This window comes from Spermophilus citellus (assembly GCF_964194105.1).
Source record: "Spermophilus citellus genome assembly, chromosome: 7".
In the NCBI taxonomy this organism is placed as follows: Eukaryota; Metazoa; Chordata; class Mammalia; order Rodentia; family Sciuridae; genus Spermophilus; species Spermophilus citellus.
The window spans coordinates 113,772,424-113,788,280 of NC_138188.1; the positions used below are offsets into that span (position 1 = coordinate 113,772,424).

The 15,857-nt window shown below is 43.4% G+C and overlaps 1 long non-coding RNA gene across 1 annotated transcript in view; it reads left to right on the top strand.

The window, feature by feature from the left end:
• Positions 1–15,857, top strand: part of LOC308652804 — a 603,613-nt gene that overhangs the window by 428,177 nt on the left and 159,579 nt on the right. The window lies entirely within an intron of this gene.

The following is a 15,857-nucleotide window of genomic DNA, read 5'->3' on the forward strand; positions in this document are numbered from 1 at the left end:
CACTGCTTTGGCACACTAGGCACATGGAAGAGAAAGGGAACATTCCAGAATAGAATGCCTGGTCAGATCATTGAAGTTGATCTAATTTGAGCCCAAGCTGTTCCCTGATTGGAGTTTAGAAATGTCCAGAGCATGAGATAGTGGTGGGAAAACTGACATCTGTTTGTGTGGAGGCCTAGGGAGCTTCCAGGAGGTTACTTATTTTGAGAGGATTGGAGGTCATTGCAAGCTTGAACTGGTCAGTGCAAAGCCTGAACTGGACGAGGGGAGGGAATCCCACAGGCACAATGGTATTTGTCACCCAGATTCCCTCTCAATCCAGAATGTGGAGGGAGGGGCCCCGCACAAGGAGAGGTCCTATGTAAAAGTTGTGGACTCTAAACCCTGTAAAACATTGAGTCCAAGTAGGATGCTGCTTGGGGACTTTCTGGCCAAATACGACAAAGCAAGGCAAAGGTGTCCTTCTGCACCTTGCATCAGAACTCAGATGAAGAGCTTCAAGCCTTCAGAGATGGCACAGGAAATGGGATAGGAGATGGGAGGCCCTGTTGGTAGCCAGTGGACACCTCATTTACCTGGAGAAGTCAATAATACCAGGAGACATGGTGGTCCTGGAGAACAGAGATCTGAAGGAAGGAGGAGGTGGGGCCTGGGGATAGGTCAAGAGAATATGCTTCCTTCTTCTTTCCCTCTTTTCCAGAAAATTCCACTCCGAAGCCATTAGGCAAGACCGAAGAAGGCAGCCCTCTGCACCTGATTGCTGATGAGCCAGGAGATGGGAAGAGCATTCTTGCAGGAGGGCATCCCACAGCAGGAGTGGGGGTTCAGCCAGGGTAAAAAGGAGGCTCACACAGCAGGTAGTGGCCCAACGGGAGGTTGGGGCCCATATGGAGTGAGGAGGGCATCCATAGGACAGTGTGTGTTGGAACCCTGGGAAGAGGGGGAAGGGGCTAAGTAGGGTGAGAAGAGAGGCCCTGCTGGGAGGCATCCTGCCAGGAGGACTCAGACCCTGAGTGGCCCTGGGAGCAGTTTTCATGGAGGGTGGCCAGTTAAGGATATCAGAACCAGAGTGGCTGGAGAGGGTGGGTGCAAGGGCACCCCAGCAGTGTTGATGTTCCCAGGGGCGGGGGAAAGAGCACCCATGCAGGAGGGAAGCCCAGGGCAAGATACTGGTAGCCAAGCAAGAGCAGAAGGTGTCTTCAAGGAGGGTGACCTGCCCTGGCTGTCAGTCCTAAGCAGGGTGGGGTGGTTCTGAGTACCACTCTTCTTTCAGAAGACTTTCACTCTTTCTTTCTCAGTCTAGCAGAGGGTAAGACAGGTGATAGTAATTGTTGATTGAATGATGGAAAAAATAAAAAAGCCTCGAATTCCAGTGTTTTCTTGACCATTTATAATGATGCATCCCTGGTGAGAGACAGCAGGCTTGCGGCCACTGCTGTGCAGAACTCGTGACCTCTCCCCCCAAGCCCTATCCACCTTGTTCGGCCTCTGTGGTTCCTGCAGATCCATGGGGAGTAGCATTGTCTTCTCCTCTCACACCAAACATGGCAATTTCACAGTAAAATGAGGCCCTGGGCTTGTTCATGGAGTACCAGGATAACTTCAGGTTCTAACAGATGATGGTTCTACCAGGAGCATGTACCAGTGAGGACACTGGGTAGGAATCAGGATCAGTCATGTGATTTTGGGCAAATGACCCCCTGGACTGAGCAGCTGCTGAGGACTGATAGCACCCTGGTTATGTTCTAAGGTCTTAGCCCTCGTAATTGTCCTCTGGGTCCTGGGAGCCTTGTGCAAGCAGAGGACACAACCTTATTGACAAACAGCTTGCTATTGAAGGGCACGTAGAAGAGCATCAGACCCAGTCCGAGACCTCCCCACACTTTCTGTAATTTAGCAGTGATGTTTCTGTGAGGCACATGTTCATGAAAGACATTTCACCAAATATTTTTAAGTTTTTATTCTAAACCAAATTATTTTGAAGTTTGGAAAATGTGTGTGTTGGGGGGAGTTGTTTTGTTTATAATTAATGACATTATCTTTACTGTCTTGAATCAGACTTTCCTCTAAATCCTTGGGTGTTCTCATCCATTCCAATTGGCTTCAATTAGCACTTTTAAGGTGAATTACCCCAAATTGTAAATCTCCCAGATGTGCTCTCTTAAACTGCAGACTTAGATATCAAACTGCTTCCTGCACATGACCACTTGGGCAGCTCTCAGGATCCTGCCCTCATGGAGCAGTTTAAACTCCTTAGCTCCTTCCTCTGGACACCAGCTCAGACTCCTCCCCTTATAGCCCCACCCCCCAGCCCCTCAAGAACAGCAGCACCCATAGCAGTCAATAAATCCTGTTGATCTTTGTCTCAATTGCCAATACCCCTGCTAGGTGCCATTATTAAGGGGTGAGGAGGAGGCTCACACAAGGCAGAGATGGTGTTCCTGTGTGAGGTTGGGCCCATGTGGAGTGAGGATGGTGTCCACAGTAAACAGCTGCCCCCCGCCCCAGGTGAACCCCAGGGGTTGAGGCAGGGAGGCCCAGCATGCCGTGTTAAGACAAAGTGGGGTGAGAAGGGAGCCCCTGCCCAGGAGGTTTCTTGCCAGGGGCTCAGATCCTAATGAAGTGAGGAGGCATTTGCATGGAGGGTAGCTTGGTGGCAGGAGGGGAGCCACTGGGCCACCCTACCTGTAATACTGCCAACTGCCCACCCAGCTACAGTCTTGCCACAATGCCCCCTTTGCCCTCTGTACCCTTCCAAATCATACAGGCTCTACAACACTGAGCCTTGAAAAGTATAACCCTATTAAAAACTGTCATCAGTCACTATTGTCCCTGTGACAAAGTCTAAAGTCCTTAGACTTTATAAACAGCTCTGTAATGTAATCTCAGGCATGTAGAGTGATCAACCCATCCAGGTTAGTAAGCAATTTCCAAATTCTATCACAACATTCTGAGTTCTCCTTGGTCCTGACCTGTAGCCTCCTGCTCCCTTTCTCCTCCTTCTTCACCCCTCCCCCACCTCTTCTGAATTTCTCCCATTTCATGCTGTCTGTCACCCTCACACTTGCATCCTCCGGCCTCCTACTGGGAATGCTCTTTGCCTGTCCCCTTTGCCTTTGTCATTTTGAAATCACCTCTAGGTCTCTGTGCAATGATGACTTCCTCCAGGAAGCTTCCTGCTGTGGGGACTGGTAGTGTTTCTGGCTTTGTGGAGGTCTCCCTTCTGTGCCTGTAAGTGCTACAGGCAGGGGTAGAATCTTCCTTGGCCCCTGTTGTCACCTGTTATCCTCTACACAGTACCCACTGGAAATCTCAGCAGTGGTTTTTAGATTAATCATGACTCGCACAGGTACAGCCCATACACGGAGCCTGTGTGACTTATTTTGGCTTTTTTAAAAATTTGTTTTAATTAGTTATGCATGACAGCAGTCTTAGAAAAAAAACATCAGTTTATAAGTACATGATAAAATGTAGACTAGCACTCATAGTTAAGTAAATGCAAAATAACTATGAGGTTGGCTTTTTACCACCAGATTCTTAAAGATCACAAGGTGGTGAGGCAACCAGGATATCACCAGACACTCTCTTCCACGAGGCAGGAGTAAAAATCTGTAAGAGTCCTTCAGGAGCTGTGTGGCCAACTCTGCTAAAAGTTGAACTGCACAGTTTTTGATCATTTCACTCCTAGAAATGCATCCTACACATAGTTTTTGACAAGTGCATCCAGCAGTGTAAGCAATGAGGGGAGAAGTGGGGAACAAACCCACTCTCAAAAGGAGAGTCTTATTTTTGAGTTCTTTGTATACTCTGGATATTAGGGCTCTATCTGAAGTGTGAGGAGTAAAAATTTGTTCCCAGGATGTAGGCTCCCTATTTACCTCTCTTATTGTTTTTCTTGCTGAGAAAAAACTTTTTAGTTTAAGTAAGTCCCATTTGTTGATCCTTGTTATTAACTCTTGTGCTATGGGCGTCCTATTGAGGAATTTGGAGCCCGACCCCACAATATGTAGATGGGAGCCAACTTTTTCTTCTATCAGACGCAGAGTCTCTGATTTGATATCAAGCTCCTTGATCCATTTTGAGTTAACTTTTGTGCATGGCGAGAGAAAGGGATTCAGTTTCATTTTGTTGCATATGGATTTCCAGTTTTCCCAGCACCATTTGTTGAAGATGCTATCCTTCCTCCATTGCATGCTTTTAGCCCCTTTATCAAATATAAGATAGTTGTAACTTTGTGGATTAGTCTCTGTGTCCTCTATTCTATACCATTGGTCCACCCACCTGTTTTGGTACCAGTACCATGCTGTTTTTGTCACTATTGCTCTGTAATATAGTTTGAAATCTGGTATCGCTATACCGCCTGATTCACACTTCCTGCTTAGAATTGCTTTTGCTATTCTGGGTCTTTTATTTTTCCATATGAATTTCATGATTGCTTTATCTATTTCTACAAGAAATGCCGTTGGGATTTTGATTGGCATTGCATTAAACCTATAGAGAACTTTTGGTAATATCGCCATTTTGATAATGTTAGTTCTGCCTATCCATGAACAGGGTATATTTTTCCATCTTCTAAGATCTTCTTCTACTTCTCTCTTTAGGGTTCTGTAGTTTTCATTGTATAAATCTTTCACCTCTTTTGTTAGGTTGATTCCCAAGTATTTTATTTTTTTTTTTTTTGAGGATATTGTGAATGGAGTGTTTTTCCTCATTTCCGTTTCAGAAGTTTTGTCGCTGATATACAGAAATGCCTTTGATTTATGCGTGTTGATTTTATATCCTGCCACTTTGCTGAATTCATTTATTAGTTCTAGTAGTTTCTTTGTAGACCGTTTTGGGTCTTCTAGGTATAGAATCATGTCGTCCGCAAATAGTGATAATTTAAGTTCTTTTCCTATTTTTATGCCTTTAATTTCTTTTGTCTGTATAATTGCTCTGGCTAGTATTTCAAGGACTAAATTAAATAGAAGTGGTGAGAGAGGGCATCCCTGTCTTGTTCCAGATTTTAGAGGGAATGCCTTCAACTTTTGTCCATTCAGAATGATGCTAGCCTGAGGCTTAGCATAGATAGCTTTTACAATGTCAAGGTAAGTTCCTGTTATCCCTAGTTTTTCTAATGTTTTGAACATAAAGGGATGCTGTACTTTGTCAAATGCTTTCTCTGCATCTATCGAGATGATCATATGGTTCTTATCTTTAAGTCTATTGATGTGGTGAATAACATTTATTGATTTCTGTATATTGAACCATCCTTGCATCCCAGGGATGAATCCTACTTGATCATGGTGCACAATTTTTTTGATGTGTTTTTGTATTCGATTTGCCAGAATTTTATTGAGAATTTTTGCATCTAGGTTCATTAGAGATATTGATCTGTAGTTTTCTTTCTTTGTGGTGTCTTTGTCTGGTTTCGGAATCAGGGTGATGTTGGCCTCATAGAATGAATTTGGAAGAGCTCCCTCTTTTTCTATTTCCTGAAATTGAAAAGTATTGGTATTAATTCTTCTTTAAAGGTTTTGTAAAACTCCGCTGTATACCCATCCGGTCCTGGGCTTTTCTTGGTTGGTAGTCTTTTGATGGCTTCTTCAATTTCATCCATTGATATTGGTCTGTTCAAATTGTGTGTATCCTCCTGACTCAGTCTGGGCAAATCATATGACTTAAGAAATTTATCGATGTCTTCACTATCTTCTATTTTATTGGAATATAGGTTTTCAAAATAATTTCTAATTGTCTTCTGTATTTCTGTAGCATCTGTTGTGATATTGCCCCTTTCTTCCCGTATGTTAGTAATTTGAGTTCTCTCTCTTCTTTTCTTCATTAGCATGGCTAAAGGTCTGTCAATCTTATTTATTTTTTCAAAGAACCAACTTTTAGTTTTGTTAATTTTTTCAATAGTTTCTTTTGTTTCAATTTCATTGATTCCGCTCTGATTTTAATTATTTCTTGCCTTCTGCTACATTTGCTGTTGTTTTGCTCTTCCTTTTCTAGGGCTTTGAGATGAAGTGTGAGCTCATTTATTTGTTGGTTTTTTCTTTTTTTGAGGAATGACCTTGAGGCGATGAATTTCCCTCTTAAAACTGCTTTCATTGTGTCCCATAGATTCCGATATGTTGTGTCTGTATTTTCATTTATCTCTAAGAATTTTTTTATTTCCTCCTTTATGTCTTCTGTAACCCATTGATCATTCAGTAACATATTGTTCATTTTCCATGTGATGTAGGATTTTTCCTTCCTTCTTTTATCATTGATTTCCAGTTTCATTCCATTATGATCAGATAAAATGCATGGTATTATCTCCACCCCTTTATATTTACTGAGGGTTGCCCTATGGCATAATATATGGTCTATTTTTGAGAAGGATCCATGTGCTGCTGAGAAAAAAGTATATCCATTTGATGATGGTTGATATATTCTATATATGTCAGTTAAGTCTAGGTTATTGATTGTGGTATTGAGTTCTATAGTCTCTTTATTCAACTTTTGTTTGGAGGATCTGTCCAATGGTGAGAGAGGTGTGTTGAAGTCACCCATAATTATTGTGTTGTGGTCTATTTGATTCTTGAACTTGAGGAGAATTTGTTTTATGAATGTCGCAGCACCATTATTTGATGCATAAATATTGATAATTGTTATGTCTTGTTGGTGAATGGTTCCTTTTAACAGTATATAATGTCCTTCCTTATCCCTTTTGATTAACTTAGTCTTGAAGTCGATTTTATTCGATATGAGGATGGCCACCCCTGCTTGCTTACGAGGACCGTGTGCATGGTATATTTTTTCCCAGCCTTTCACCTTCAGCCTGTGTATGTCTTTTCCAATCAGATGTGTCTCCTGGAGGCAGCATATTGTTGGATTTGTTTTTTTTAATCCATGATACCAGCCTATGTCGCTTTATTGGAGAGTTTAAGCCATTAACATTTAGAGTTACTATTGATATACGGTTTGTACTTCCAGCCATGTTTGATTATTTATCCTTTTTTAAAAAAATTTAGTTTGTTTCTCCATGATTATCTTTCCCCTTGCCCTCTGTCTTTACTGAGGCACTTCCCACTGATGGTTTTGGTTATTGTTTTTCATTTCTTCCTCGTGTAGTGTTTTGCTCAAGATGCTTTGCAATGCTGGTTTTCTGGCTGCAAATTCCTTTAACTTTTGTTTATCATGAAAGATTTTTATTTTGTTGTCATACCTGAAGCTTAATTTTGCTGGATACAGAATTCTTGGTTGGCATCCATTGTCTTTCAGTGTTTGAAATACATTGTTCCATGACCTTCTTGCTTTCAGCATCTGTGATAAAAAATCCGTTGTTAACCTTATTGGCTTACCCCTGAATGTAATCTGTCTCCTTTCTCTTGTAGCTTTTAATATATTCTCTTTGTTCTGTATATTGGATATCTTCATAACAATGTGTCTTGGCGTTGGTCTACTGTGATTTTGTGTACTTGGTGTCCTGTATGCATCTTCAATTTGTATATCTGTTTCCTTTTTTATTTCTGGAAAGTTTTCTGTAATTATTTCATTCAGCAGGTTACTCATTCCCTTGGTTTGAATCTCTGTACCTTCTTCTATCCCGATGACTCGTAAGTTTGGTTTTTTTATGTTATCCCATAACTCTTGGATGTTTTTCTCATGATTTTTTACCAGCCTTTCTGAGTTGGCTAGACTCTTTTCAAGATGATATATTTTGTCTTCATTATCTGAGGTTCTGGCTTCTACTTGCTCCACTCTGTTAGTGATACTCTCACTAACAGTGATTGGCAGCCACTATGAAGTCAAACAACAACAAGTGCTGGTGAGGATGTGGAGAAAAGGGTACACTTGTACATTGCTGGTGGGACTGCAAATTGGTGCGGCCAATTTGGAAAGCAGTATGGAGATTCCTGGGAAAGCTGGGAATGGAACCACCATTTGACCCTGCTATTGCCCTTCTCGGATTATTCCCTGAAGACCTTAAAAGAACATGCTACAGGGATACTGCTACGTCAATGTTCATGGCAGCACAATTCACAATAGCTAGACTGTGGAACCAACCCAGATGCCCTTCAATAGATGAATGGATAAAAAAAATGTGGCATTTATACACCATGGAATATTACGCAGCACTAAAAAATGACAAAATCATGGAATTTGCAGGGAAATGGATGGCACTAGAGCAGATTATGCTTAGTGAAGCTAGCCAATCCCTAAAAAACAAATACCAAATGTCTTCTTTGATATAATGAGAGCAACTATGAACAGAGCAGGGAGGAAGAGCAGGAAGAAAATATTAACATTAAACAGAGACATGAGGGCTGGGGATGTGGCTCAAGCGGTAGCGCGCTCACCTCGCATGCGTGCGGCCTGGGTTCGATCCTCAGCACCACATACCAACAAAGATGTTGTGTCTGCCGAGAACTAAAAAATAAATATTAAAAATTCTCTCTCTCTCACTCTGTCGCCTCTCTCACTCTCTCTTTAAAAAAAATAAAAAATAAACAGAGACATAAGATGGGAGGGAAAGGGAGAGAAAAGGGAAATTGCATGGAAATGAAGGGAGACCCTCATTGCTGTACAAAATTACATATAAGAGGTTGTGAGGGGAATGGGAAAATAAACAAGGAGAGAAATGAATTACAGTAGATGGGGTAGAGGGAGAAGATGTGAGGGAAGGGGAGGGGGGATAGTAGGGGATAGGAAACGTAGGAGAATACAACAATTACTAATAGGGCATTATGTAAAATTGTGGATGTGTAACTGACGTGATTCTGCAATCTGCATTTGGGGTAAAATTGGGAGTTCATAACCCACTTCAATCTAATGTATGAAATATGATATGTCAAGAGCTTTGTAATGTTGTGAACAACCAATAAAATAAATAAATAAATAAATAAATTTAACTAAAATTTAAAAAAAAGGAGAGTCTTGCCACAATGAATGTCTGTCTAAAGGAGTATTCTGAAGGAATTTTTCAATCAGGAAGATTGACATATGTTCATAAGAAGCATTCCTCAATGCAGAAACAACAACAACAGAATACGTAAGGTCTAAATGTACTATCATCAAGATGTCCAATTGGTGTCCAAGTTCTTGGTGTGTCCCACAAAAGAACTGAGCAAGACACACAGAAGTAACAGACAAAGCACAGATTATTAAAGGTGAAGGTGGAAGTAGCAATCTGTAAGGTAGAGCTGAGTGGGCTGAGCAAGACAGAGAGGCCCAAGGCCCCGATGGCTGGAAATTAGAGTTTTATATGCTGGGCTATGAGACATTCTTTCTCCTCTGCTGACCTGATTGAAGATCTTACCCCATTTTCTCCCATTGGTTACCTTGTAATACCTGATTAGAACAGTGTCCAATTTCCCCCCAATGGTCCCTTTAGAAAACCTAATTAGAATATTGTCCACTTCACACCCATTAGTCATTTTAGAATCCTGAACCTGTGGCAGGAGTTATCATGGGTGATATGTCCTCAGTGGCTGGGCTTTTCACGGTAACAGGACTCATTGTAAACAGGGATATGATGTTTTTCACCATATGAGAAAACAGCAAGAAACCACCATTTTAAAAAAATTTTAATTTATATATGACAGCAGAATGCATTATAATTCTTATTACACATATAGAGCACATTTTTTTATATCTCTGGTTGTATATAAAGTATATTCACACAAATTTGTGTCTTCAGACATGTACTTTGGATAATAATGTCCATCCCATTCCACCATCATTTCTAACCCCATGCCCCCTCCCATCCCCTCCCACCCCTCTGCCCTATCTAGAGTTCATCTATTCCTCCCATGCTCCCCCTCCCTACCCCACTATGAATCAGTCTCCTTATATCAGAGAAAATATTCAGCATTTGGGTTTGGGGGATTGGCTAACTTCACTTAGCATTATCTTCTCTAACTCCATCCATTTACCTGCAAATGCCATGATTTTATTCTCTTTTATTGCTGAGTAATATTCCATTGTGTATATCTGCCACAATATTTTAAGCTTGACAATCAAACCAAAATAGATTGCACTGTCTACCAAGATCCATGTCAAGCCCACATAAGTATACACTGTGGCTTTACCACTTTTAGACCTGAAAGTGGCTGTCCTTAGGGGAGCAGATTCATCTATTGGTTGGTTCCACAGTTTAGCTATTGGGAATTGTGCTGCTATAAACATTGATGTGTCTGTGTCCCTGTAGTATGCTGTTTTTAAGTCCTTTGCGTATAGACCAAGGAGAGGGATAGCTGGGTCAAATGATAGTTCCATTCCCAATTTTTCAAGAAATCTCCATGCTGCTTTCCATATCGGCTACATCAATTTGCAGCCCAACCAGCAGTGGTTCCTTTTTTCCCCCCACATCCTTGCCACCATTTTTAACCAGAAAGCACACCATCCATCACCAGACACCAAATCTATTGGCACCTTGATCTTAGACTTCCCAGCCTCTAAAACAATGAAATATAAGTTTCTCTTGTTAAAAGCTATGAATTTTGTGGCATTTTGTTATAACAGCCTCAGTAGACTAAGGCACATTTTCAAATCGGCAGGCAGAATCTATAAATGATACCCTTCACATTGGGGTCATCATTTCTCCATTTTAGATCCCTTTACTCTGATTTGGTGATTTGATAAAGAAGAGAACCTCTGGTCTGGCTCATCCCACCCTGGTCTAGCTAGCTCATCCCTGTAGAGTGGAGGACATATGTGACTTGCTCAGTTAGCAGATCCAGACTCTCTGTGTGTCTTTCCACACATCTGTGGTGTCTCTGATTTGTGGCGTCTTTAGCTGATGAGCATTGATGGCCGTCTCCAGGCAAAAGTCCCAGCCCTGCCCAGCCCCTGTCTGTTCTTCAGATGCTGGACCAACCTTGTCAGCTCTAGGTCAAAGTCACATCACCCTCAGGTTGGAGACCCTTCAAAATTTTGCCAATACTCTTCAAGCAAGACTGGAAAAGTCGTCTGGTGGCCTCCCGTTCCCTCACCCTGCCTCTTTCCCAGAGTGGTACTCTCTTCATTCTCTGTGTTACTCCTTCAAAATAAACTATCTAATCTGGTTGTAGCAAATTCAGCAAAGGAAATTTCAAGTTGGTGAGAAGAACTACAGAGGGGTCTTCATAGCCTACCTTTAATGGCCTTATAACATAATCACCTGTTCATTCCTGTCTGCCTTTAAGTGATAAACAATATTTTAAACTTGATAATCAAACCAAAATAGATTGCACTGTCTACCAAGATCCAGGTCAAACCCACGTAAGTATACACTGTGGCTTTACCACTTTTAGACTTGTCGATGGCTGTCCTTAGGGGAGCAGATTCATTTGGATGCTCCATAGACAATCTGGCAAGGTCCTTTAGGAATGATAGGATTGAAAGCCTGTCCTCTGAATAAGGTCCCATGGTGACAGATGACCAGATACTGAGTAATTGCAAGGAGGAAGTGAAGTTGATTCCAATAGGACACCTGGAGAAAGGACTGGAATTCTTAGATTCAATAAAAGCTCCCTACACTCATTTTATTTTTTCCTACTACAATTTGAGATTTGGAAGTCATTACCCTCATTTTTCTACTGAGGGAACAGGTTAAAGGAATGAAGGGTCTTGTTTCAAGTTACATCGCTAATCAATGATAGGGATTGGACTGGAATCAGATTCTAACTCAAGACCGGTGTTTTTCTACACATCTGTGGTGTCTCTGATTTCTGGAGTCATTGGCTGGGGAGCACTGACTGTCATTTCCAGGCAACAGTCCCCACCCTGCGGAGCCCCCACTTGTTCCTCAACACCTCACTCTGTTTCTGTGACTCCTCCCTCTCCACTCCAGGGCCTGCTCATTCGATCGGGGATGAAGGGAGCTGCTCTGAGTCCCTACCATCATTTGATCTTCCAACCCTGACCCCACATGCCTTCCCCTGGCCATACTCCTTATCGTTCCAAGCCCTTTGGGTCAGTTGTTTTCTTCCCTTTTTTTCAAATGGCTCCATCAAAACAAAGTTCTTGATGACTGCCTACTTAAAAAAAATTAAAATAAAAACCACATTTAAGCCTCCCTTCCTTCTGTTTCTTACATGCTGAATGAAGTTCAAAGCTTTGGCCTGGCATCAAGGTTCCCTGTGAAATGTGACCGAGCCTCCCCTGCTTCCAGTCACAGTTCTGCTGTCACTCAGTTATAGCTTTGCACACAGTTGATCTTGCAATTTAGTAGGTAAAGAGTGAGATCATTTTTATGCTCAATCTGTCATACAGTCTAGTTCCTAGTGGGTGCCCAATGGTGGCCTGTTGAATGGGATGGCCTCATGCCTGTTCTTGGAAGCATGGTCTATGTGGCCTCTGTAGAGCACTTCACTCCATCTGGGGAAAAGTCTGGAACTATTACCCTGTGCACAGACACTAACATGCAAAGGGCTGAGATTAGCTCTTGTGCATACACTGAGGGATGGACGAACCCAGACAATAATTGTAAGCATGCTACCAAAGCAGCTTAGTGATTCTGAATCATGACAGCAAGGTGTATTTCTAGAAACTGTACCTGAAAACTACTGATTTCTGATATTGATCCCCCAAGTTGTAGCTGCTCAAGACCAAGTTAGAAGGAGCTGTGTTTGAAATTCCACAGACATGCCAGCACTGTTTTAGGGCTATGTGCTGGGATACCAAGATGGCTTATAGAGGAGCTTACACACTAATGGGGGTTGGGGTATACTGGGGAACAAACCCACAGGTAACTAATGGCAGTACCACAAAACAATTGCATACAGGTAGGAATGGCTGGGAGATTGAAGATTAAACGAGAGAGTCTATGGATAGTACCTATACAGTGCCTGGCAGAGTAGATGCTCAATAAATAATAGTAAGTCTTATTCCCACTGTCACACATTTAGCTGGGTGCACAGATGAGCAAGGTCTCTGCCTGTCCCTGATTGCCATGACTCTTCCTCCCTGCATCCAACCACCATCTGCTCCAGTCTGGTCTGATCATGAGAAACACATCAAGTTCTTTGCCTCCTCCAAAGGGAGAAGCTGTTCTTTATGCCAGGAGCCCTTTGTTCCAAGCTGGCAAGGCTGACTCCTGTTTGTCCTTCAGACCTCAGGATAAATGCCACCTCCCTGGAGAGGACTTCCCTGACCGTCCATCACACTCGGGTTATTCTCTATCACAGATCGGTTATTTCTTCCTGTGCAATCCCCGGAAGCTGCTTTGCTTCTTAGCTTGTATATTGTCCCACGAGACTTCAAGCTCCAGAAAGAGAAGATCCAGCTGTTGTTTTCACTGTTGGGTCTCAGTGCCTGGGAATGCTCCCTGCACCATTAGCATGTGCTCGTTCCTAGGGACCTGGAAAGGCCACACAAATGATGGTACATTGGACTGCAGCCTGGTAGATGGAACAGGGGTTGCGAAGGAAAGATGGCAGGAAAGGACTGTCCTTCAGAGGGAAGGAAGTACCAAGGGGAGGACTTCATTGTTATGAGCGGCTCTGTCCAGGGGAGGACAAGGTTCTGAGTTCAAACCAGCATTGGACATTTGAACAGAAATAAACCCCAAAGAATGGCAGCAGAGGGGACAACGCATGCAGCTCAGAGGCTGAAGACTAAGTCCTCTTCCTCTCAGTTCTTCTAGAGGTTTTCTGGGTTGGACTTTTTTTTTTAATGATAGGATCACCTTTAATGATAGGATCACCTTATTAAGGGGCCAAACCTAGTTTTCAAACAATAATAATGAAAGAAATTATACGTATTACCATTTATTGGAATCCTACTAAGTATCAACTGCTGTAGTAGATATTTTAGACACTCCCAGACTGGCATTTTCCTCTCCCATTTTCAGTGGCTGAAACTAGGATCTGAAGAGAGTGAACAACATGTGAAGAGTCACAGGGCTAGGAAGTGGTGAACAGAGTTTCACTGCCTCCGACTCAAAAGCCAGGGCTCTTGACCACAGTCTTTCTCTTGGGCTGGTTTATCTCACAAGTCAATCAATTAATTGGGTTTGGCTCAGTCCCTTGTGGGTTGAGTCATCATAAGTCAGACTGCCGGAACCTGTTCCTCCCCAGGAAGCTGATCCAAACCTAATCTTTAAACTGACAAGGCCGAGGGCAAGGCTCTGGACTTTGGTAACCCCATGACAGGGCTGTTACACCCTCTCCCCACTCAGAGTAGAGATTGCTTCTCCCTGGGGCAGGACCCAGGGGACTCATGGGGTCAGTTATTGCAGATGTCTTGCTTGGGTCTGTCATGGAGCAGGGAGGCTGAGCCTGGATGGGGAGGCCTGGTTTGAAGTCCAGCTTTTAGTGACAGAGCAACCCTGGCTTGGGCAGGTTTCCTCACTACTCTGTCCTTCACCTTCACCTTAAATTGGGGACAAGAACAATCTCATGTTGTTGCTGTGAGTATTACATGAAAAACGTGTGGCGTGCCTACCCCTGTGCTCATCCCACTGCAAGCTCTCAACAAGGAGAAATCTTTGTCATTACGGTTAGTAGTGTCAAGGGCAAGTGCAGTGGGATAGAGTTCCAATCTTGGTACCACCACTTGCAACCATGTGGCTTTGGGAAGGCTCCTGAACTTTCTCTTGTCTTTAAACTCTGGATAATTTAGAAGATTTTGAGTAAGGAAGCCAGTTGCCTTCATTTTAAAATTAAAGTTGGCATCTGTGGAGGAATTAGGAAACACCAGAGGCAGGGAACGGTCCCCACTGTAAATGGATGGCATCTGGGCTGTCTGACTCTCATCACTGTGTCCTGGGTGTGGTCTCCAGAGTGGTCGTCCACAAACCCAGTCTATGGTTTTGCTTGGAGCATGGTGAGCATGGTGAGCACAGGACTTAGGGAAGGAGAGGCCTCCAAGGGATGGGTAAGTCCATCCTCAGGAGCTCTCCCCATAGAAACGCAGTTCCTAGGTACTCAGCACTCCCTGGTGTGACTCTAAATCTCTGGTACTGCTTCCATGCCCCCAGACGACCTGCCTGGATCACAGCACTCAGCCTCTTACAGGTGGAAAAGCTCGGCTCATTCTGCACCCGAGTCTCTTAGTAACTGAAGTCCAAGTCTTTGTGAGTTAATGTTAAGACATTGACACCACGTCATTGTGCTTCTGGGCCTCCAGGCTGAGAATTTGTTACTTTCAGATGGAGGCCCCACTGAGTTACTATCACTCTGGGGCCTTGCCAGAACTGGCAACCGATTTTCCTGAGGGCACCAGTCTCTTCCAATCATCTTCTTTATCTGGAATGATAAAGGGTTGAATAGATTAAATGCCTGGGCTTAGCATACACTAGATGCTCATCTAATGCTGATGCTTTCCTCATTTCATGTAATCTCTATGACCTGTCTTGGAAGAGATTGTGATCGCCCTTCAAGACTGGAGCCCGGTCTCCTATTGCTCTAGTTTCTGTCCCTTGCTCCCTAGTAATCCCTCTCTGGCATTATCTTATTCAAACTTGTGGGTTCTAGCCATCCTGACTTTCCCCCACATGCTGTTCATGCCCCCTAGGTGAGCCTCGCAGCAGCTACACAGTGGAGCACAGCATGCCCAGCAACATGGCACCCAATTCTAGAGCTGTCAACCTTCATTTCCACCTCTGGGCCTCCATTTCTCCCATTTGTGAGATGATGGCATTGGGCTAGCTCCTCACACGCAGTGCTTGTGTAAATGAATGATCCCATCCATCCACCCACCGACCCAAGGCACCAATGTTTAGCTCCTTCTCAGGTTGTGTGAGGGACAGCGGCAGGAAGAGAGTTGAGTGGCACGTGACCGACCGGGGCTTCCAGTCCCTGACACCAGGGTGAAGAGACATCTCAGCAGCTTGAGAAGAGGGCGGTAGAGGGACACCTCCCTGAGTCCCGCTCCCGGCCCCGCCCGGGCTCTGGCCATCCAGCGGTGGC